At 46.1% G+C, this 24510-nt stretch overlaps 1 long non-coding RNA gene across 2 annotated transcripts in view; it reads right to left on the bottom strand.

Annotated features, from left to right (window-relative positions):
* Nucleotides 1–1183: 1183 nt before the first annotated feature.
* The window catches only part of LOC144381624 (uncharacterized), a 175018-nt gene continuing 151691 nt past the window's right edge, over nucleotides 1184–24510 (bottom strand). For both annotated transcript variants that reach the window (XR_013447210.1, XR_013447209.1), the window contains 2 exons: nucleotides 5689–5849; nucleotides 1184–1386 (listed from right to left, as the gene is read on the bottom strand). This is a non-coding gene — a long non-coding RNA (uncharacterized LOC144381624). The remainder of the gene's footprint in view (nucleotides 1387–5688; nucleotides 5850–24510) is intronic.

Below are 24510 nucleotides of genomic sequence, written 5' to 3'. Positions count from 1 at the left end.
CCTTATTAAGATCGTTGTTACTGAAAATCACCTCCTCTAAAAATAAAATGGGCTAAAATCTGAAGCAAAAATTGTAATTTTCCCAAACATAGAATTTATAATTTCAACATTGTTATAGAAAGATCAAGGGCCGGGCGCCTGGGTGGCTCAGTTGGTTAAGCGACTGCCTTCGGCTCAGGTCATGGTCCTGGAGTCCCGGGATCGAGTCCCACATCGGGCTCCCTGCTCAGCGGGGAGTCTGCTTCTCCCTCTGACCCTCCTACCTCTCATGCTCTCTGTCTCTCGTTCTCTCTCTCTCAAATAAATAAATAAAATCTTTAAAAAATAAAAAAAAAAAAAAAGAAAGATCAAGGGCCAACTGAGCATAATAAAGTAATATTTATACAGGAGCATTACATTTACAAAGCACTTTCACATATGTATATATATGTATGTGTGTGTGTATATATATGTATGTGTGTGTATATATATATGTATGTGTGTGTATATATATGTGTGTGTGTGTGTGTATATATGTATGTGTGTGTATATATATGTATGTGTGTGTGTATATATATATATATATACATATATATATACACACTCTCATTGATAAGAATTGCTCTAGTTCATCAGTTCCACACTTGGCAAAAGGGGCAAATACTTAAAACACTTTTCTCCTACCCCCAGTACTGCTGAGCATTTCCTCCCCCACCCCCCCCAACTGCCCACCCCAGGTGGAAAGGAAACCAAATATCCATTCATTTCTAACACCTCAAATTCCATTTCCAGGAAAAGGAGGTCAGAGCTCTCCTGCGCAGAAAGAAGCAGAGTGCCCCCTCCCCATAGACTGACTCCTCCCTCCTTCCCCAGGCCATTCCTCCCCCACCCCTACCATCCAGCTACAGCCTCCCTGAACTGCTTCCGGCTCCCCAAATGCACCACGCCCTGTCACCTCCAACACCGCTCACCACCTCAATCTGCACCTCCCTCCTACTCAGCTTTTGGGTCTCAATTAGATATCACCTCCTCCCAGAAGCCTTTTCCTAGCTCCCAAGGCTGAGTTAGGGCTCTTTCAAACTGATCCTAGCTGGCGCTCTCCTACTGGCCCAACAGTAATCACATGGCCTTATGATTGTCAGTCACCTGTCTTTCCCACCCTCCAGAGCAACACGTCCAATAACAATATAATGCGAGCTTTATCTGTGATTTTTAATTTTCTAGCAGAATCATTTTAAAAAGTAAAAAGAGCGGTGCCTGGGTGGCTCAGTTGGTTAAACTCTGCCTTCGACTCAGGTCATGATCCCGGGGTCCTGGGATGGAGCCCCACATCAGGCTCCCTGCTCAGAGGGGAGCCTGCTTCTCCCTCTGCCTCTGCTTGCAGCTCCCTGTGGACACGCTCTCTCTCTGTCAAATAAACAAATAAAATCTTTAAAAAAAAAAGTAAAAAGAAATAGGTAAAATTAATTTTAATAATGAATTTTATTTAAATATATCTAAAATATTATGATTTCAACATGCAATCAATATAAAACAATTGTTAATGATACATTTCACACGCTGTTTTTTTTCCTATGAAGCCTTTCAGATCTGGCGTGTATTTTACACTTCCAGCATATCCCCATTAGGACATTTCAAGTGCTCGGTAGCCACATGTGGCTGGTGGCTACTGTACTGGACAGTGGGGGTCGAGATCAAACACCTTGGAGGCAGGGCACATGCTCGACCTCTCACACTAGTGTGTCTTGCACTGTGCTTGACACAAGGACAACAACGTGAACATCCTAGTTCGGGCTCCTATAACAAAAATACTATAGACTGGGGGGTTTAAACAACAAACATTTATTCCTCACATTTCTGAAGGCTGGGAAGTCCGAGATCAAGACACTGGCAGACTCAGTGTCTGCTAACCGCTTGTCTCCTGGTTTGCAGATGGCCATCTTCTTGATGAGTCCTCACAGGGGGTGAGGGGCATGGGGCAAGGGAGCTCTGTGGGATCTCTTTCATAAGGGCACTAATCCCCATTCATGAGGACTCTACCCTCATGACCTAATCACCTCCCAAAAGCCCCAATTCCAAGGATCATCGCATGGGAAGCTGGGACTTAACATATGAATTTTGAGGGGACACAAACATTCCTTCTATAGTAGTGAACAATGTGTCTGAATGACTTCATCCCCCAAGGGAGGGAGACTGAGCTGGGGCCCAGAGCAATGGGTATCTGTACATGTGAGTTCAGCTAAAATTCTGCTCCAGTGAAACTCTCTAAATAAAAGAGGGGTGGCCAGATAGGGGCAATCACATTCATATTTCAAGCATTACTCAAAATGACAGAAAAACCAGCTCAACAAAGCAAGCTGATTAGCCCCTTGGAATTTAGGATAATATCATTTAACCTTCATAGAAGATGGAAACAAAGTGTCTCCAGAAGACTTCCTTTAAAGGGATGCAGCCTGAAACAGTCTACCACAGGACCAGGGGGCAGGAAATGAGCCTGAGGCTGAGAAGGAAGGACAAGCATGGCATTATGAGTCGTACCCATTCTTTGTTTCAAGATTCCTAGAGTTTTTATCCTAAAAGCTAATACTTTTAAAAGTGCTTTTTAGAAACAGCAAAGCAGTGGTGCCAGAAAAAACAATGACGTCAGCCCTTAACCCCAGAGAAGCAGCCTTCAGGGAGACCCCGGGGACCCATGAGAGGACACTGCAGAGCTCCGAGGAGGCCTGGTCTGTTGTTCCCCTGCCCAGTCCAATGGTTCTAGACCCCCAAATACACAGATCCCAAGGACTTGTGACAGAACAGCCGCGAAGCCAGCAATTTGTGGGCTTTGGGGGGCATTAGAAATGTCTGGGGGGCTGGTTAAAAATCCTGATTGCTGGGTCCCACCCTTTAGAGAGTTTAATTCAGTTATTCTGAGGTGGGTCCCAGGAATATGCATTCTTGTCAAGTACTTGAGGTCATTCTGATAAGGAGTTCCACACTTTGAGAAAAACTATCCTAAATAATGGTAGAACCATCACTTACCAATGTACTTTTCTCTCACCTCGCCTTTCTTTTTTTTTTTTAAGATTTTATTTATTCATTTAAGAGAGACAGAGAGAGAGAGAGGCAGAGAGAGCACAAGCAGGGGGAGAGGGAGAAGCAGACTCCCTGCTGAGCTGGGAGCCTGACGAGGGGCTCGATCCCAGGACCCTGAGATCATGACCTGAGCCGAAGGCAGACGCTTAACCAACTGAGCCACCAAGGCACCCCTCACCTCACCTTTCTAAATGCCCCCAAAGTTATGCCTTCCGGGCCACAAGTGTGGTTGTCCAATTCACATGCTGCATAAGGGTTCCCAGCTGAGAGGATAAGTGGGAGCTGAGATCTAGGTGCCTGGCCCGGGGTCGTGCCCACCCAGAGTAATGAACACTCTTTCTTTGGACAGAGGCACCTCCAACTTGCAAGCCTTTGTGCCCAAGTACGGAGCTGTGTCAGCCCAGAAGGGGCGCTTTTATTTTCTGATTCATACAAAGACACCATATAGACTAGCGGCAGACCCGCATCTGTTGTCCAATGCCTGGGACACCGCACCTTCCCCAGACCCACAACACTAGCACCCTCAACCAACCATTGCTCTTGAAGGCTGAAACCAGAACTGAGTTTGACGGCTCATCATTTTCCTTATGCATCATTCGCCAGGTCTTTCCCGAGCACCTGCAATGGCCCAGCGGTGGCCAGCCGGGCAGCAGGTGGGCTCCTCCCTGAACGAGGCCCGTCAGCTCCTGCATGTGAGCGAGGGACACACTGTTGCCTTATCACGTCTCTTTCCTGGAAAGACACTGCCTCACTGATCTGGTGGGCAGATGGCAGATTTCTCCTGGGTTTGGTAAGTATTTCCCAGGAACGGAGGCTCCATGGTCATAGCCCTTGGACAAGGCTCCAGGTCACCGGGCTTACCAGGCGGGCAGGCTGCTGGATGGCACAGACTATATCCTTACAAATGCTCTTCTCCCTGCCCTCTGCTTCCCAGCTTTCTCACGTTATAAACTGGATGAACAGTGTGTGGCCGACGGCTTGTGTGTCAGGGCAGACAAAGACCAGGTGGTTGGATTGCTGGGACTCTCGGCTGTATCCTTGGTGAAGTAGAAGAGGATGCCCTGAGCCCCTCGGAGTGAGGAAGCGCAGTCTGCTCTGGGCTGGAAACCCTCCCTCTGCTACAGCCTGGCTAATCGCTATGGCAGAGAGACCAAGCATAGATGGGAATTCGAAGCTGCAAGAGAACAGAAATCTGAAAGGGACAGAACAGTCTGGTAAAGAGACAGCTGGAGTCTGAACTGACCTCCCTTTGTTCATGGAACAGCTATGAGGTGCCCCTTCCCATCCTGTCATGAGCACGGGCTAGCCTAGGTCCAGTCGGGGGTCTCCAAGAGCTCATAAGCTCTTGGAGGAATACCTGAAATAGGTAGAGTACTGCTCTGGATATTCCACATCTTTTCTTTGAAATAAAGTTATGTGTGACGTATTTGAACCCTGTTTAGCTGCCGAAATGCTCTTAAGTACTACGCCATTGGCCAGTCTCTGAGGAATGTTGAAGAAATAGTTGTTCAAGACTGATTACTTTGTTTATTGCTGGAATCTTTTTGACAACTCAATCGAATGACTTCCCTCAGGTCTCACTAAGCTTTCTTCCTTCAAAAAAATGATTTCGCTTTATGAGTACTGTGAATAATACAAATCTATAGCAATAATTACAGTGAACCGCGGTAGGCAGCAAGACAGGGAAACGCACCAAGGCCTGTGGGCGCTTGCAAGGAAGAAGGCCCTGGAGGATGACAAGAGTCCTTTGGGTGGAGCCGGGGAAGGAGCAGAACGGTCTGTGCGAAGGCACGGAAGCCAAGGAGCGTGCCCTGTGAGAGGGGTCTCAGCACACCCGCCTTGCTGAAGCGCCACGGGAGGGACGCCAGCAGCCAGACACCAGGCAGGGCGGCAGGCTGAGGCCTGTAACCTTTGCATGATGTGCTAGAGGATCAGCATTTCTCCATGAGGATTCGTTAAAGGTTTTTCTTAAGCTAGGGAGTAACTAAGATCAAACCTGTATTTTCGTTAGCTTTTGTACTTGTTTATTTAAATGAAAGTTTTCAAAAGTAATTTGCATACATGGTAGCAAAATTCAGGTAACCCTCAAGTGCAGTACGGAAGGACAAGACTCCTTTCTGCCCACTAGCACCAAACTCTGAGTCTTCTCTTCCCAGAAGCAACCTCTATTTCTAGTTTCACATACATTCTACCAGAGGTATGTACAAGCATATATATAAAGGTCCATAGCATCTTGTTGTACAGGTTGTGTACTGCACAAAGCCACCCAGCCCAAGGGACGAGCCCATTGCATACTCGCTTGCCAAGTTGCTCCGTGGAGGGGGCTGTATCAGACGCACCAGAGCAGGGACCTTTTCCTAATTTGTTCAAAGGCCCTGCATGGGCTAGCTGAGACCACTTATACACATGACACACACACACACACACACACACGGGCACTCATTCTCACCGCCTTTTGCTTATATAGAAGGGAATATCTTCTATATTCATTGTTTAACACCTTCATTTTACAAAGTATCACAGAGATAATTCCACATGGACAAAAGTAGATCGACCTCATTTTCTTTTCAAGGCTGTTCAGTGTTCTTCGGCACCAAGGACCCTTCCGGTAGCAAATGTAAGACAACTTACCTTAAACCAGCTGAAACGAGTCACCTAGCTTGTCATCAGCAGGCTCCTTCCTCCAGCCCCAAACCCTGGGGTTAGCACCTTCTGCAGCGTCCACCTTCCGGTCTCCTAGAAGCTCCAGGCTCTTCTCTCATGGCTGTGACTCTTCCCGCCTCATACTCATTCTGATGGGACAAGATTTCATTTTACACGAAACAGTTCTGAGGCCAGGGAAATAGGATGGACTGACTGGCTCCCACCAACTAGTTCACCCCCGGAGGTGGGAATGGGGTCAAAACCAAGCAACCATTAGGAGGGGGCAAAAAGGAATGGATTCTAGGGTAGCAACCAATAAATGGCCCTTCCAAATGCCATCATCCAAATACCATCATCATTTCGATAGCTCCTACCAACGAATGGTCCTTTAGCTTGTGTCCAGTGTCTCATTTTTATAAACGGTGCCATAACTGACATGTTCACGTAGACATCTTTGCACGTGCAAGGATGTCTATAGGACAAATTCCTGGAAGTAGAATTTCAAGTCACAGGGTGACATCTGTAACTCTACAGACATGGCCATACTGCCCTTTGAAGGGCTGCACCCACTCAAACCCCACGTTTCTGACATGACTCACTTGCACACACCCTTGTCCGTGTGTTGTCAACTTTCTTAGACCTGTACTTTCAAAATTCAGTTTGACAACAGTGTGGTTGACAAACAGGAGAGGGAATAAGAGTGGAGGTAAGAAACATAGTCATGTAATTACAATAATAAAAGGGCCTGAACTACTGTGGCTGCCTCACATCTGAAAAAGTAGAGGCCAGATCGCGTGCGCGCTCCAATACGGCAGGAGAAAATAGAGCTGCTTTGGTGAAAGTTTTGCAATGATAGGGCTTCATTTTGACAAAAAGAAAAAAAAAAGATTCTGTTATTAAGAATTTTCTGGTTGGAAATAAAAAACAAACATGCTAAGTATCAAAGGCCTTAACACAGACCCTACACAGAGAATTTGAGCTAAGCCCACTTAGATGCTAGAAACAAACCTAGAAATGAAATAGTGTGTTATCAGAGCACACATTAAATGACCTTCTAAAAACACATCTTATAAACTCTAAATAGTCTGCAGTGTAAAAAAAATACGGCAAAAATGGTCTTACTAAAGCAGAATAAAGCACTGAATTCTAAGGTCTGCTGTTCAACTCTTTGAAAAATCTTTCCTCTTAGGGCTTCTGGGTGGCTCAGTCAGTTAAGCATCTGCCTTCAGCTCAGGTCATGATCTAGGGGTCCTGGGATGGAGCCCTGAGTCAGGAGAGGGGGGGTCTCTGCTCAGCAGGGAGCCTGCTTCTCCCTCTCCCTCTGTCTGCCGCTGCTCATGCTCTCTCTCCCTCTCTCTCTCTCACTCTGTCAAATAAAATCTTTTTAAAAAATAAATAAATAGGGGCGCCCGGGTGGCTCAGTCGGTTAAGCGTCTGCCTTCGGCTCAGGTCATGATCCCAGGGTCCTGGGATCGAGCCCCGCATCGGGCTCCCTGCTCAGCAGGAAGCCTGCTTCTCCCTCTCCTACTCCCCCTGCTTGTGCGCTCTCTCTCTCTCTCTCTCTCTCGCTGTGTCTCTCTCTGTCAAATAAATAAATAAAATCTTAAAAAATAAATAAATAAATAAAATAAAAAATCTTTCCTCTCTGGATCCTTCCCCTTGGATGCTATAAACCAGAGAACTCTAAGCTCTGACCTTGTACACTGCAGACGTCATAGCAAATGCTAGTTGTAGTCATGTAAGATCCATCCGACACCTTACCCTGGTTTCAAAATGATATTCTTGATTATGTATAAAATCTGCTTGTGAATCATAAGGTACTATATATGATGCATTAAATCCTCTGCAACACTCCCATTTCTTGGAATGGCTAAAGCTATTTCCCTACTGCATGCACTGACAAGAGAAAAGAAACATTTCTTCTTCCAGATCCCCTGACATTGTAACTACCCATCCAGTCCTGCTTTTCTCATTACTTGCACCAACCATTCTGAGATTCTTCTGTCCTGTAAAATTCTTGAAGGAGAAAACAAAAAGGAGAACATTTTTGAAATAGTTGCAAAATGGAGTGGGGGAGGAGCAATACATTTCTAGGAGGTGTAATATGCCCATGGGACAGAGGGCAGATAAACAAGGTGGGGCAGGATGGGTGTTGGTCTTGGGGAGAACAGTCCACATCACGTGACGTTGTATCCATCTGGTGGGAGTCCCTGGAGGAGGGACCAGGCAGTTTGCAGACTTGGACCTCAGACCTGGAAAGGGATAGCAGGCACTCTGAAGCCATCTGGGCACCAGCAGAACCTGTCGGAGCAAGGCCACCTGCTTCAGGCCAGCCCAGTGCAGCCCCTGCTCTCTGCTCGGCTCTCTCTCCAGCGACAGGTCTGGGCACGGATGCCACCTGCACTCCCGCTGGGCACCATGCTTATTTCTCCAATCAGCCAGAACTTCCTGAGCTTCTGCCAGCGCCTCCCTCGGTTCAGTTCCCTTATTTCCCAGTACCTATGTACAACTGGGGCTTCCTTGCCAGGATACCAGAGTCCAGAGTCCAGAGAATTCCCTGAGCCATCAAACCCTGATTGGCCAGGCTCTTCAGTACAGCGTTGCATCCTGGGTCCACTCGGGCACACTGACTGGTCAGAGGCCAGTAGTCCCTGGCAGGAAGGAGGATCTGAAGGCAGGGAGAAGTTTTCCCTCAAACACTATGCTACAGTCAGGTTGAAGAGCCAGCTCTGGAATGCGGTGTGCTTGGCCCAACCCCAACTCCCATTCCCTATTTCTGTCCTGTCATCCATCAGGGCCAGGAGACCTGCCTCCTCCATGGCTCCTCCCTTGACCATCATCCACAGGAGGCTCTCACTTCTCCTTAGATCCTGCTATTTACAATCATTACTGCAGGAATTATACCCACCCCCCAAGCCCCCAGCAAGTACACCAGGCCTTCAGCACCAACATGTTCTTCCATCTCTCCTCAGCGGAAGCATGGTGCCAGCACACAGCAAATACTTGGGCCATCGCATTAAGGTCTGTTTTACCCTCCCCTAAAACACTCCAATTCCAGAAAGAATCCAATGTTTCTCGTAGCTGGGAGTCAGGAAGATGACATCTATTCCCTTCCAATCGAGTCGCCTTGCAGACCCAACAGAGTCAAACTCTAAATGTGCCTAAGTTCCTGCTTCCTCAGTTTCCCTCTCTCCTTCCTTCCGCCCCTCTGCATTCTACCCCCACTGCCAGCACCACCAAGGCCCCAGAGCCGTGAGGTCTCTGAAGCCTGCCCTTCATTGTCAAAGAGCTGCATGAGTTCATTTTTCCAAGTTCAACCCTCATCAGACAAACCAGCCTCGCTCTTGCTAATATCATAACCTTTCAAAGCGTAACTGTGATGCATGATCATGCTTTAAAAAGCCCCTTCCACCAAGGCTGAGGGTGAGTGGGACGAAGGAAGTGAAGAGAAAGTTCTGTCACCAACAGGTAAATTTCTTCCTCTCAAAATTACTTAAGGGGCTGAAAGGCTTCGAAGGGTTCACGGCCCTCCCTAAAAAGTACCCGGTGCACCCAGGAGGTGGTGTCCGGAAGGCCGACCCCTCTGAAGGGCCCGCAGTCACCCAGCTGGCCCTCCGCCTGCGCGGGCGGGAACGCCACTGAACTCTGCCCCCTTGGCACTGAAGGAGGAGGCAATTTGGAGGCAGCCCCTTGGGCTCCGTCAGGCCCACTGGGTACCTTGCCTAACCCATCTGTCTTCCCTTTCCTTACAAAGCTGCTTCCTCAGCGGGCTCAGCAAGGAAACCCCTGAGTAAACAGAGTGTGTGCTGTTGGCCCCAAGGCTTCTCTGAGGTGTACCCCAGGGACCCATGCCTGGGCGAAGCCCACTTCCAGCCCTCTTGCCAGGCCTCCGGCCCGTCACAACCACTGTTTCCACCAAGTAGTTTCTTTCAACTACATTCCCTTCAGCCTCTGAAGGAAGAGCTTACATCTCCAGACAGCAAGACAGAGGAAATCTCGGAGGCAGATGTCTGCTGAAGGCACCGAGGCTCTCCGCCTGCTTCCCCTGCCGGAGTGCCCTCCCCAGCAACAGAACAATGGCTCCCGTCGTGCGGGGGAGCTCCACAGACTTCCAGGTGGGCTCGTTTTCAGCATCTGTGTGGTTCGGGGGCCTCACCTTTGGGGGGTGACAAGAAGTAGCTGACACGCGAGGTCGGAGAGGCATAGATACAGCTGTGATCCCCGTTTCTTAGGTGGGGAACCCACGGCTCAGAGGGCAATAGCTAAGAATTGACGGGACAAGAAGTCCAGCCCACAGCTTCCTCAAGTGAAATCCCACATGTTAACCATTGCTCTTTTTCCATGCTGGGCTGTTTGAGCACATGGCGCCAGGGCCACAAACCATCTTATAAGCCTTATCATCTGTATAGGAAGGCCCTCAATGTACTGGCTAAGCTCATGGACCAGCTCAAGAAATAAGTGGGCTGCACCTCAGCTAAGAGACCATGGAAAGTGGGGTTTGGTGATAGCCAAAGACCCTGTTCTTTACCAGTATTACTGTTGCTGGTTTTGGTCCAGAAACCCAAGAAATAGTAGATAATGTCTACCCCTTACTGGTATAATCTTAAGCAATTTGTCTAATCTCTGCATGCCTCCATCTTCTCATCTGTAAAGTGGAAATAATAAGAGCCCCTACTTCATAGGGTGATTGTGAGGATTAAGTGAGTTAATATGTGTAAAACACCCAGAAGAGTGCCTGGCATATGGTAAGAACCATATATTGCTGATGCTATCTGTCATCAACACCACCGTCCCCATCCTCATCCTCAACATCACATCATCTTGGTCTGACACCTCTCCCCACTTCTCTCCAGGCAGAGTCAAGCATTCTTGTCCATAGCTCCAAGAGCCTTTAATGACACCTTCATTGTGGTCCTTATCACTTTCTATCAATGCCTCTAACCTGAGCAGCAGTCATGACTTTTCATCTGTGTATCTTGAGTGTCTTATACTGTGCTTGGCACGTAATAGATAATGCAATAAGTGTGTGTTGAATGAATGAAAAATCATGCCTAATTCTAAAACTAGGCCTTCAGATAAATTGCAAAGGGTATCTAACTTTTATAAGACTTTTAAAAAATATTTTATTTATTAACTTGAGAGAGAGTGCATGAGCCAGGGGAGGGGCAGAGGGAGAGGGAGAGAGAGAATCTCAAGCAGACCCCCTGCCCAGTGCAGAGCCTGATCTCACTACGCTGAGATCATGACCTGAGCCAAAATCAAGAATCAGACGCTTAACAAACTGAGTCACCCAGGGACCCCTATAAGATTTTTTATGCCCCCCCCCAGATCACGTCTCTGAGATCAGAACATAATAATAGGTGATAAGAAAATTCAAAGGGCGGGGCGCCTGGGTGGCTCAGTCGGTTAAGCGGCTGCCTTCGGCTCAGGTCATGATCCCAGGGTCCTGGGATCGAGCCCCGCATTGGGCTCCCTGCTCAGTGGGAAGCCTGCTTCTCCCTCTCCCTCTGCCCCTGCTTGTGCTCTCCCTCTCTCGCTGTGTCTCTCTCTGTCAAATAAATAAATACAATCTTTAAAAAAAAAAAAATTCAAAGGGCTTTAAATTGTGATGTGTTAGACCCATGTAAGACATTTCCATTGTGACCATCATTGTATCAACTAATAGCAACAAACTCCATCTGAGGCACTGAGTGCCCCTGAGGGCTTAGGGACCCCCTCCCCCTTCAGCATTTGAAGACTCAGAAACAGGCAATCCCCAGAAGTATCCCCACGAGTCTTGCCCTAACAGAAACCTTTTCTAAGGAACCATCATGGTTTGGAAGGTTTTACAATGAACTTTCAAGAAAGACTCCAAAAATAGGTTCATGAAATACTGATTGAGCGCCTCCTATGTGGCAAACACTGGACCTGCAAATATGAGGGGAGACATGTTGTCTAGAAGAGGAAGCTGACGTATGAACAGATAACTCATATACGGTGAGTGGTACACAGAGGCCTGCCCTGTGTTCAGAAAGTGCAGAGGACGGGTCTAATGTAGGGGTTTGAGGAATTTAAAAAATTTTTTTATTTAAATTCAATTTAAATTCAATATAGTGTATTATTGGTTTCAGAGGTAGGGGTCAGTGATTCATCAGCTGCATACAACACCCAGTGCTCATTATATCCTGTGCCCTCCTTAATGCCCATCACCCAGTTACCCCATCCCCCCACCCACCTCCCCTCCAGCCACCCTGTTTGTTTCCTGTAGTTACGAGTCTCTTATGGTTTGCCTCCCTCTCTGTTTTCATCATATTTTATTTTTCCTTCCCTTCCCCTATGTCCCCAGTTTTGTCTCTTAAATTCCACATATGAGTGAACTAAGTCAGTCAGAGAAAGACAAATACCATATGACTTCACTCATATGGGGTTTGAGGATTTTTATATGGCAGCAGGGACTGACCTAGGACAGCGGATGCATTTTCAGGTTCTTTCCAGGGCAGCTGTGGTTCAGAAATACCAAGGACTGCCAAGCACACCGCTGCACAACCCGAGAAGGTGCAACTACCACGCTTGTAACCTGTATTTAAGAGGCCGGGAAGAGGAAGCGCTCCCCCTGGGCAGACCACCGGAGCTGCTGGCCTGGCTGGAGTCCGGGGTGGGGCACGCCCTCCCATCACCGGGCACACAGTCACCTTCGCTCAAACAATGCCAGTGCTGTCCCTGACTGCCTCAGGCGCCTGCAGCCTCCCCACTGAGCCTGCACTCCACCTCACCTCAAAAATGCTGTCGTCATCCGTGCCCTGGGGAGGAGCATCATCCTGTCGAGTCTCGGTGCCTGCCTTCCTTCAAGCCCAGGCCTGGGCACCCACTGGTCATTGTGGGTGTGCTTCTGGTTTCCAAGGAGTGGCCACTCTTTATACTTGGAGAATTACTTTTCAATAAATGAGGTGCTGTGAGAAGTGCAGCAAAGGGCCTGTTCCTGAGGGATAACCTTTCATTCACCTTGTGCAGCAAGGTGCTCCAGACTAGAAAGACGCATGAGCGTACAAATAAAGGGAGCCGTGAGGTTTGGGACTAAGGTTAACCCTCCTTGCAAGGAAAGAAGCTTCCAGCTCAGGCCCCTGTGGGTCAATATGGCTGTAGCTGTCCATCCCTATGCAGGTGCAACTCCGGAGGTCGGCCCTCCAGTGAGGTCTCTTTTTTTAAAAAAGATTTTATTTATTCACCTGTCAGAGAGAGAGAGAGAGAGAGAGAGATGAGAGAGAGAGCGCACAAGCAGGGGGTACAGCAGGCAGAGGGAGAGGCAGGCTCCCCGCTGAGGGACTCGATCCCAGGACCCTGAGATCATGACCCGAGCCGAAGGCAGCCGCTCAACCCACTGAGCCACGCAGGTGTCCCCCTCCAGTGAGGTCTCTTAATCGGATTAACAAGCCGGCCTTACCAAACCAGGCTTCTCTGGTTCTCAGCTAATTACCCTCAATAACCTTTTCTTTCCCACGGAGGCCCAAGGGTCTGCGACAGGCCACGCCCTCAAGGCTCCAGGCACCTGGCCGTGCTGGGCCCAGGAAGGAACTTAAGGAAGAGGCTGGGCTGGGAGGAGGAGGAAGAGGAAGGTTTGGCCGTTCTTGAGCTGGCACCGGGCCGAGGACACTGGATGTAGAGAGTAATCCGTTGCTTCTGTAAACTGAAAAGTGCCCCCAAAGAAATTCCATATCATCGAGGTGCTCGCTGCCGTGGGGAACGTAGAGGAAGGAAATAGCACGAGGCAGTGGCTGATAAAATACAGCCCTGGGCAAGAGGCACCAGATTTGTAAAATGGAAAAAGTGAGAGGTTCTAAAAAAATAGAGAGAATTGTTTTACACTTTGGAACGTTTGGCCGGCTCGGGTGTTGAGTGATTTTTGCAAATCATGGAATTTTAAAATAATAACATCACATTATTATAACATATGTTTACAGTCAATAGTGGCAAGAAACACAGAAAAGTATAAAGAGATCATCAAAATCACCAGCAAGAATAACCACACACACAAGAATAACCAGTTATTATTCAGTGTGCCACATCCTCATCCTTTAGAGCTGTATCTACCTAAAACCTAAGGTTTCTTTACAAAAGTCATATAATATCGTTACTATAGTTACTCATCTTGCAAATATTTATTGATGACCTACTTACTATTTACTGGGGACGCAGCAATGAGCAAATCAGACAAGTCCCCTGTCCTCATGGAGCTGGCACTCCTCATGGGGAAACAACAGTAAATAAGTAAACATGGAAATGTGCCATGTGCCAGGCAGCAATAAAGGCAACAGAGAAAAATAAGGTGGGGGGGACAGGAAGTATGGGGTGGCAGTGGGTGGTGGGGGGAGGACTGAGTGGTCACTATTTTTATATGGAAGACAGGGATGATCTGGCCGACAAGGTGATTCAACCAGAGACTTAAGAAAGTGAAGAAGCAGCTGTGAGGTATCTCGGGGCAATGTTTTAGGCAGAGGAAGAGCAAGTGCAAAGTCCTGGGGCCACAACTGTCAGAAGAAGATTCAGGAGTCCAGGGTAGCTGGAGCGGAGTGAGTGAGGAGCAGAGTGGAGAAGTGGGAGGTGGGGGGCACGGATTGGGGGAATCAGATTATGGAAGGCATGTAAGCCACGGTGTATCTTGTTTCGTTTGACTTATTGTTAGATTCTGAGCATTTTCCTACTTCATTACATTTTTTTCAAAAACATAATTTTGTAACGACAGCATAAAATTCCACCAGATAGGCCAACCATAACGTATTCAAACAATATCTTTTGTGGGTTTTATTTTTTTTTAAGATTTTATTTATTTATTTGACAGAGAGAGACACAGAGGGAACACAAGCAGGGGGAGTGGGAGAGGGAGAAGCAGGCTCCCCGCCAAGCAGGTAGCCCGATGCGGGGCTCGATCCCAGGACCCTGGGATCATGACCTGAGCCGAAGGTAGACGCTTAACGACTGAGCCACCCAGGGGCCCCTTTTGTGGGTTTTTTTAAAATTATTTTTCTCTGTTATCAGTATCATGATGCTTAACACATAAATCTTTAGGAGATCTCTGATTATGTCCATACAGTAAATTCCTAGACATGTAATTGTTTGGTCAAAGAATATAAATATGTAAAAGGTTTTTGATACACATTGCCAAATTTGCCCAGAAAGGGGCTGATGAATTATAACTCTGTATATGTAAGAATTTCCATTTCACCCCACTGGATATGATAATTTTTAAAAACCTTCGGCAATTTGATAAATAAAGACCTATACTACACTGTTATTTTAATTATTTACTTGATCACTACTGAAGTTGGAGTTTCTCATTGGTTATTGGCTATTGCAAACTGATCAGGTCACTTGTCCATTTTTTCATGGAGTTTTTTCTTATTGATTTGAAAAGCTCTTTATACGTAAAGGCTCTTATTTGTTGGGGGTTTTTTCTCAGTTGTCAATTATCTTTGAGGTTTGTTTATGTTTTTTTTACTTAAATTTTTAAATTCTTAAGTAGTCAAATATATCACTATTTCTCTTATGATTTCATCCTTTGCTTTCTCACTGCAAGATCAGATAATTTTTTTTTTAACATGGAGCCCAGTTCGGGGCTTGAACTCACAACCCTGCGATCAAGACCTGGGCTGAGATCAAGAGTCAGATACTTAACTGACTGAGCCACCCAGGCATCCCAAGATCAGAAAAAGATTTACCTATACTTTCTTTATTTTAAAAATATATATATTTAAAATCAGTCTTATTTTTTATGGGGATAAGTATATAACTTTTTTTCTACTTAGCCAACCAATTATCATCCTATGATCATTTATTGAACAGTGTAACCTTTTCCTACTAATATAAAGCATACACTTATAATGCACAAAATTCATATAAATGTGTGTGCATGTGTACACAATTATCAGGATTTTCTATCTTATATCCTTTAATTTGCAAGTCTATTCTTTTTTTTTAATTTTTTATTGTTATGTTAATCCCCATTGCAAGTCTATTCTTGAAACAATGTCAGATTGATTTATATATCATAGCGTTTTAATAATTTTGATGTTTGGTAGGGAAAACCTTCGCGCAAATTCTTATTTTTCTATATTTTCTTGGTTCTTCATTTATTCTTCTTATAACTTTAAATCATTGTTATTACAATCCATAAACAGTCTCATAGTAATTTTTATTAGAATGACTTAGTACTTAGAAATTAATTGACAGAGAAAGTACATCTTCACTACTGAATCTTTAATAATATGGTATGTCTCTAAATTTAGCCTCTCTTATGCACCTCAAAATATTTACCACTTTCCACATATAAATTCTGTACACTTCTTTTAAGATGCTTATTCCAAGGTACTTTACTTTTTATTGCTACTGTGAATTCTTTTGGGGGGAGATCCTTTTTTTTTTTTCAAGTGTGCAATTGAAAAAACTGGACAGAAATATGTTTGTGATGTACCACATCGCAGGTGAACAACCTCATTCCTCCGCTGATGGATTAGAGCATACAGCCCTAATGGATAACTTCCTATCCATGGTCCCACACTTGGGGGGGTGGGAAGATCATGCGTGAAGTGTGTATAAGTTAAACTAAAAGGCTAGGTTGCTATATCCAAAAGACCTAACAATAGGGGCGCCTGGGTGGCTCAGTCGTTAAGCGTCTGCCTTCGGCTCAGGTCATGATCCCAGGGTCCTGGGATCGAGCCACGCGTTGGGCTCCCTGCTCTGCAGGAAGCAGGCTTCTCCTGCTATGTTCCCTCTCTCGCTGTGTCTCTCTCTGCCAAATAAATAAATAAAACCTTAAAAAAAAAAAAAAAAAAAGACCTAACAATAGCATGGAGTAGAGAGCAAAGAAGTTTCTTTCCCTCTCATGTAATAGTCACAGATGAGCATACCAGGCTGGTGGACAACTCTTTTGTCTATGAGGTCAGTCATGGACCTTCCAGGTTATTGTCTGCCACACCCCCTAAGCATCACTGTCGTCTATTTGGTCAAAGCTAGATTGCCTCACATCAGTGCTGCCAATGGTGCAAAGGAGAAGAGAGTGTTGGAGGGGCACACACAGTCCTCAGGTCTAGGCCTGGGAATGAAACACGATGCTCAGATTCCTGCGGGAAGAACCTGATCACGCTGCCACACCTATGTCCAAGGTGGGTGGAAAATACAGTCTAGTCATGTACCCAGGAAGACGGGGAGGACAGCTTTGGTGGACAACTGCCAATACTGACCCCTCAAAAAGAACAAGTGGTGAGAGAGGGCTGGTCACTTAAAAGGGGGTATGTCCCAAGCACACAGTTATCCAAGTCTGGTGCACTATTTCTCCCCTTCACATCACCATTGCTCTTACGGTTGTGAAGCAGAGGCATATTTGATTGGCCACTTCCTCTCTCAGAAGTACATGGAAGAGGGACGCCTGGGTGGCTCAGTCGTTAAGCGTCTGCCTTCCACTCAGGTCATGATCTCAGGGTCCTGAGATTGAGTCCCGCATCGGGCTCCCTGCTCAGCGGGGAATCTGCCTCTCCCTCTCCCTCTGCCCTTCCTCCTGTTCATGCTTGCTCTCTCTCTCAAATAAATAAGTAAATAAAATCTTAAAAAAAAAGTATATGGAAGATTCATAATGACCAAACCAAACTCATGAGAACATGCCACTGTTCTTTGCATTTGAGGACAACGCCGATTTTCATGCTGTCCTCACAGAATTGCAGGCTGTGGCTTTTAGTATCAATATTGACACGTTTGTTCAAAATAAATCCTTTCTGTTTGTGGATCGCCAGATTCATCTGTCTGCCATTGTGTCTCACATCTGTGCTACATCATGTGGCAGGGACAGCAAGCTATTTGCCAATATCTAGTATCTCTTTCTACGGGATAAGACGCTAATTAACTTGGTGCCGGCTGTCAGAATAGACTGCATGTTTTCCAACTTCCTCTGCGGCTAAGTATGGCCATGTGCCTAGGTTCTGCCTCATGGCATGTGAGCAGAAGGGATATGTGCAATTTTCAAGTTGTGCCCTTAATTGGAGGAGCATGGCCCTCCCTTCCTCCTGTCCCCCCTCCTTCCGCCTAGAATGTGGACCTAATGGGGGGCTCAGTGGATACGGCTGCGGTCCCGGGGGGGTGGAACAACAGAGCAGAAGGAGCCTGGGTGTCTCACAATCCCGTAGAACCGAGCACATACTGGCTTGGACTTTTACACTCAAGAGAAGATAAACCTCTATTTTGTAGAAGCTAGGTCTCTGCGACAACAGCTGAGACCGTATCTTAATACCGCGTTTCAGGAACTCTTTCTGGTCGCCCTCCAACTCAGCAGAAGGCAGCTCTCTGGGCGCCTGGTCTTGGCTGTCCTGTGCACAGCTGTGCTCTAACAGCCGCCGTGTGCAGCTTCGGGGAATTCCGTCTCCCATTCCCTTCCACCATCCACTCATTCATCCCCCCAGTGTATGTGGAGCACCTGCCTTGTGCCAGGCATGGGGCCAGGCTCTGAGAACATAACAATGAATAAGGCAGGGTCTCCATCCCTTAAGTTTTTTGGAGAAGACCGGTCACATTTAGAAGTATATAAGCATGAGCTGGTGGAGAAATTCAGAGGGCTAAGAGATTCTGCTGAAAGTAGTTGATATCAAGCTAGAGACCAATAGCCATGTCTCTCAGGCTCTATCTACAGGTACACACTCTGCCCGTCCCATAAGAGGGGAAAGTGGTTCTGGAAGAGAAGTCCTAAGCTCATATAATTTTTTGCAACCTCCTTAAATTGCCTTTAATATGAGGTTCTACAACATTCAGAAACCCTGCCAGAATCAGGGAAATCCAAATCAAAACCTCAATGAGATACCACCTCACACCAGTCAGAATGGCTAAAATTAACAAGTCAGGAAATGACAGATGTTGGCGGGGATGCGGAGAAAGGGGAACTCTCCTACACTGTTGGTGGGAATGCAAGCTGGTGCAGCCACTCTGGAAAACAGTATGGAGGTTCCTCAAAAAGTTGAAAATAGAGCTACCATATGATCCAGCAATTGCACTCCTGGGTATTTACCCCAAAGATACAAAAGTAGGGATCCGAAAGGGTACGTGCACCCCGATGTTTATAGCAGCAATGTCCACAATAGCCAAACTGTGGAAAGAGCCAAGATGTCCATCGACAGATGAATGGATAAAGAAGATGTGGTATATATATATACAATGGAATATTATGCAGCCATCAAAAGGAATGAGATCTTGCCATTTGCAACGACGTGGATGGAACTGGAGGGTATTATGCTGAGCGAAATAAGTCAAACAGAGAAAGACATGTATCATATGACCTCACTGATATGAGGAATTCTTAATCTCAGGAAACAAACTGAGGGCTGCTGGAGTGGGGGGTGGGGTGGGAGGGATGGGGTGACTGGGTGATAGACACTGGGGAGGGTATGTGCTCTGGTAAGCGCTGTGAATTGTGCAAGACTGTTGAATCTCAGATCTGTACCTCTGAAACAAATAATGCAATATATGTTAAGAAAAAAAAAAAGAAGAAGAAGAAGATAGCAGGAGGGGAAGAATGAAGGGGGGAGATCGGAGGGGTAGACGAACTATGAGAGATGATGGACTCTGAAAAACAAACTGAGGGTTCTAGAGGGGAGGGGGGTGGGAGGATGGGTTAGCCTGGTGATGGGTATTGAGGAGGGCACGTTCTGCATGGAGCACTGGGTGTTATGCACAAACAATGAATCATGGAACACTACATCTAAAACTAATGATGTAATGTATGGGGATTAACATAACAATAAAAAAATCTTAAAAAAAAAAAAAAAGAAACCCTGCCAGAATATAGGGATATAGACTTGACATTAACATTTTCAAAGACAGTTAAAGCAAGACTCCCCCCGCCCCAGAGCGCTCCCCACCCCGCCCAGTCCCTGCAATCCGCAGCCCCCATACCTCTGGCTGCCATTACTGCTCCTTCACAGAAACAGCTGCGTGGGGGATCCAGCCTGGACTGGTGCAGGGTCATCTGCCACAACCTCACACCTGAACTGGCGCCAGTCAAACTCAGGGTCTGTCTGGATGTGTCCTAAACACGGCTGTGCTTTCCAGCTATGTGCTCCTGTTCAGCCTGCTCCTTACTCCTAGTAAGCCCTTCCCCCCAGGCTGCCTGATAGAATCTCAAATACTATAAGGATTTTCCTGATAGCCTAAGTGGACGCACACACCAACACCTGTGGTTCTGCCTTGTCATCAGACTGTAAGCTCCTCAGATCAGGGGCTGTGCCGCTCTGTCTTACTCATCTTGGCATGCACTTAGCACAGAGCTTTGCGTGTGGGAGGTGCTTAATAAATATTTGTTGGATCTGATGGAGCTGATTTTTCTCTCTTAAGGCATGGTGACCGAGGAAAAGGGCACAGCAGGAGAAGCTAGGGCATGGAGATCATGTGCTCACCTTGGCGGTGTAGCATTGACTTTCTCACGCGTGCAACTGGGAATAATAATGCTACTTCCTACTCTATAGGGCTTTAGGGAAGAATATTGTAAATGTTAGCTCTTCACACAACCTATAATTCACTGATTAGCTGTGTGAACTTGATCTAGTCTCTTCATTTCCCTGGGATTCATTCATGTAGGGAATAAAAAAAAGAAAAACGTTGGGTATCAGAACAGTTGTTTATCCATTTGAAAAAAAGACTCTATTATCTGTGACCATCATAACAGTCAATGCCAAGCAGACGAAAGATCTAAATGTGAAATGGAAAACGTAAAAACTTTTGGAAGCACACATACAGAACATCTGCATGAGCTCGCTAGGCCAGGTGCTGAACTGAGAGACGCAGGTGATGGCCAAGCCAGCCTGACATCAGGTCCACCGACGTCAGGGGGAGGCTGCCCCGGCTCTCCGGTTGTCACCATACTGGCCTGCTCCAAGGGGAAAGGGTGGACATCCAGAAACAAAAGCTTTCTCAGAAGCAAGTGAAGCAGATGCTGAACATATCCCTTCTAGAAGCGCTCCATGGCACCACCAGCCACAACTCTAGTACTAGAAAAGGAAGGAGATGCAGATGTATGGACAGCTGGTGGCCTCTGCCATACTAAACAGAAGACTGATACACTTAATTAGATCAATTTAAAAATTCTGTTCAACAAAGATAACAGAAAGATAAAAAAGACAAATACTGGACCGGAAAAAAAAAATGTTAGGAACACGTACGATTGACAAAAGTTAGTATCCAGAATCTATGAGGAACTCTTTCAAATCAATAAGAAAAAGAGTAGTAACTTAATAGAAAAATTGGCAAAAGATGTAAACAAGCAGTGCTGAGAAGAAGAAAATCAAATATATTTTAAAATAATAGGGGCGCCTGGGTGGTTCAGTTGGTTAAGCCACTGCCTTCGGCTCAGGTCATGATCCTGGAGTCCCGGGATCGAGTCCCGCATCAAGCTCCCTGCTCAGCGGGGAGCCTGCTTCGCCCTCTGACCCTCTCCCTTCTCATGCTCTCTCTCTTTATCTCATTCTCTCTCTCAAAATAAATAAATAAAATCTTTAAAAAAATAAAAATAAAAATAAAATAATAATAATAATAATAAGCCTCATGGGTAGTTAAGGAAAGGCACATTAAAACCATAAATGGACATGATTTCACATCCATCAGTTTGGCATGAGATTTTTAATCTGACAGTACAGAATAAAGAGCCAAGGAAACTCAATCATTGTTAGTAGTAGTATAAATTAATGCAACTGTTTTAGAGAATTTGACACTAGTGAATAAAGTTGAAATGCACATACCATATGGGCTAACCCATTCTACCTTTAGATTTATACCCTGGGAAAACCTTTGCACCTGGGCACAAGAAGAGCTGGTAAGAACCCTCATAACAACATTGTGTAATAGCCAAAAAATATCTATATGTAAGCAACCTGAATGTCCATCAACTGGAGAATGGATAAACAAATAGTGATGTGCTAACATGATGGAACGCTATATAGTGACTAAAATGGATGAATTAGAGCTATACAGATTAATGTATAATACAACTCTGAAAACAAAAGAGCAGGTTGCAAAAGAATCATACAGGATGATGCCGTACATAAAGTTTGAAAATATGCCAAACAACTCAACATATTGTTTAAGGACACATATATTTGCTGTGGAAATATAAAAGAATGCATGGAAGGATAAACATGAAATTCAGAATACTAGTTTTTTAAGGGCAGTCGGACAGGGGAGGGGGATATGCACTCAGGATGACTGCACGGGCCGGGGGGCATCAACTGAATTGGTAATATTTTATTTCTTGAACTGGTTGGTAGGTACGTAAGTATCCATTTGTTTTTATCCTTTATATACATCTGAAAATATTTCATGATAAATTTCAGTCATATTTTAAGAGAAGGTGTTTGTGGTAGTCAGGATGCAAGATAGTCCCAGTGATCCTGGCCTCCTGGTATTCATGCCCTTGTGTAGTTCCTCCCTTCAGTGATGGTGTATGACTTCTGATGCTAGGTCATAGAAGGCACTATGGTTTCTGCCTTGTTCTCTTGAGCCATTTGCTCTAGGGGAAGCCATCTGCCATGCTAGAAGACACTCGTCCAGCTCTGTGAAGAGGCATACGTGGAGAAGACCTGAAACTTCCCACCAGCAGCCTGCACCAGCTTGCCAGCCAGGTGAGCAAGCCACCTGCGAATTCAGATTATCCAGCCCCAGTCAAGTCTCCAGATGACCGAAGCCCAGGTGACATCTGACGGCAACCATCTGAGAGCCCTCAAGCCAGGAGCACCTGGCCAGGTTGGTTCTGAACTCCTGACCCACAGAAACTATGGGGGGTGGGGGGGAAGATTATTGTGGTAAGCCACCAAGAACTGGAGTGATCTGTTATGCATCATGGACAACTAGTGCAAGGTTGTCCTGAGTGATCCCCGGGTTCCCTGTCAGATCTAGCACTCCGGGCTCCTAGCATTGCTCTCTCTGCACTCCATTCATCCATTCACTCAGTTATCCAACTACTATGTAGAAGAAACTTCAAAAGTCTTAGGATCACTCCTGACTCCCTTTGGGATCCAGCCCTGGGCTAGAAATACTCTAAGTAGGTTAATCATTCAGGAGTTCAGTATTTCTTGGTTTAATCTAGAAACGATCCAGCTCACAAAAGAGATCCTCCGATCTTAACTTAATGCCATTGCAGAAAGTACAAGAAGAGTCTCAAGAGGAAGAGAGGGCCTTATGCTTTAATACGGGATTAGGTGTTTCCATAGGTAAAGACTCAGGAGTTTTATATGGTAAGAAGTAGGAGCGGGGTGGGGGGGATGGGTTAGCCTGGTGATGGGTATTGAGGAGGGCACATACTGAATGGAGCACTGGGTGTTATACGCAAACAATGAATCATGGAACACTACATCAAAAACTGATGATGTAATGTATGTTGATTAACATAACATAATAAAATTTTTAAAATGTAAAAAAAAAGAAGTAGTAAAAAGCTGGATCATATGTTTTAGGATATGTACCACACTGAAAATATTTCTCCTACCTGCAGAATTTTACCAGCTACTGAATTTTGACTAACCACACCCACCAACCTCACTCTCTCTCCATCTGCACTATATCAGCTACTTCTGATTGTTTGCCAGATCAGCAGGGTCTAGAACATGCAAAGATAGACCCACAGGCAAATACACTTAAGAATCAGCCTACCACACATGATGGGATGAGCACTGGGTGTTATATCCAACTGATGAATCACTGAACTCTACCTCTGAAACTAATAATACACTGTACGTTAATTAATTGAATTTTTTAAAAAAAGAATCAGCCTACCAGCAAAGGCACATCCCACAACAATATAACCAGAACAAAATTTAAATGAGGCTTGGCCTAACCGTGTCAGTTGTGGGTGAATGCAGGTATGCACCAGCTCGACTAGCACGATTAAACTTGGGGTGCGTTCCTGGGGATGGATCCTGATGCAATGCAACTGGGAAAGAGGTCCAGCCTCATGGGCTTCCAGAAAAGCTTCAGAGGCAGCATTGCTCCGCTGCGGAGTTCTCCCTCCTTAAAGATGCTGTGCATCTTTGCATTGACTTAGTGTGATGAAAGGTAGCTGACTTGGAATGAGAAGACCTGGGCTTGACTGCAAGTTACTGCATGTAACTAGGGGATGTTTACAACGTGGGCTTCTTTGGTGAACTCTAGCTCTCATACACTAAAGACAACTCAGTTGGAAGGAGACGAAAACAACTCACAGGATGGAAGGAAGAGCAGAACAGCCTGGCTTTGGGCCATCCTGGGGATCTTGGTAGTAAGAGCCTGCAGGCATTCTCTCTTCGCACAACTCAACATCTTTCTCCCCCAGGGATCTCCCCACGTTGCAAATCTCCGACATAAAGAGTCCAGTGGCCTAGCCATAGCCATGTGCCTGACCTTGAGGGTGGGGGTGGCGGGGGTTGGAAAGACGGACAGTCCTGTGATTGGCAGCCCCACCGGGATGCAATGATTGGAGAAAAGTCAGTTTCCCAGAGAAAGCGATGCTGGGCCGGCAAAAGAAGAGGTGTCCTAGCCTTACATGCTTGTCAGAAGGCTTAAATAAGGTCAGGCTCCTATGAGAGTTTCTTTTAAATCCCTGTAAAGGTACAGTCTTATTTTCTCTTTCTTGAATTTTGAGATAAGCAAGAGCCTCTCCTTCGGACCCCCGTGCGGCTCTGAGGCCTGGGGGCAGCTGCTGCACACTTGGGGCGGGGGGCAGAGCCCGCAGGCCCAGGGCTCTGAGCTCCGGAGGTGCAGGGCAACCACCGATCATTCCCAGGAGGGCTGTCTGTGCCCATAATCTGAGGCTTAGAAGAAATGCAATTGCTTGGC

Source organism: Halichoerus grypus, chromosome 4, assembly GCF_964656455.1.
Source record: "Halichoerus grypus chromosome 4, mHalGry1.hap1.1, whole genome shotgun sequence".
NCBI classification, from domain to species: Eukaryota; Metazoa; Chordata; class Mammalia; order Carnivora; family Phocidae; genus Halichoerus; species Halichoerus grypus.
Note: the sequence above shows the minus strand (reverse complement) of the source record. Positions and strands in the feature narration are given on the sequence as shown.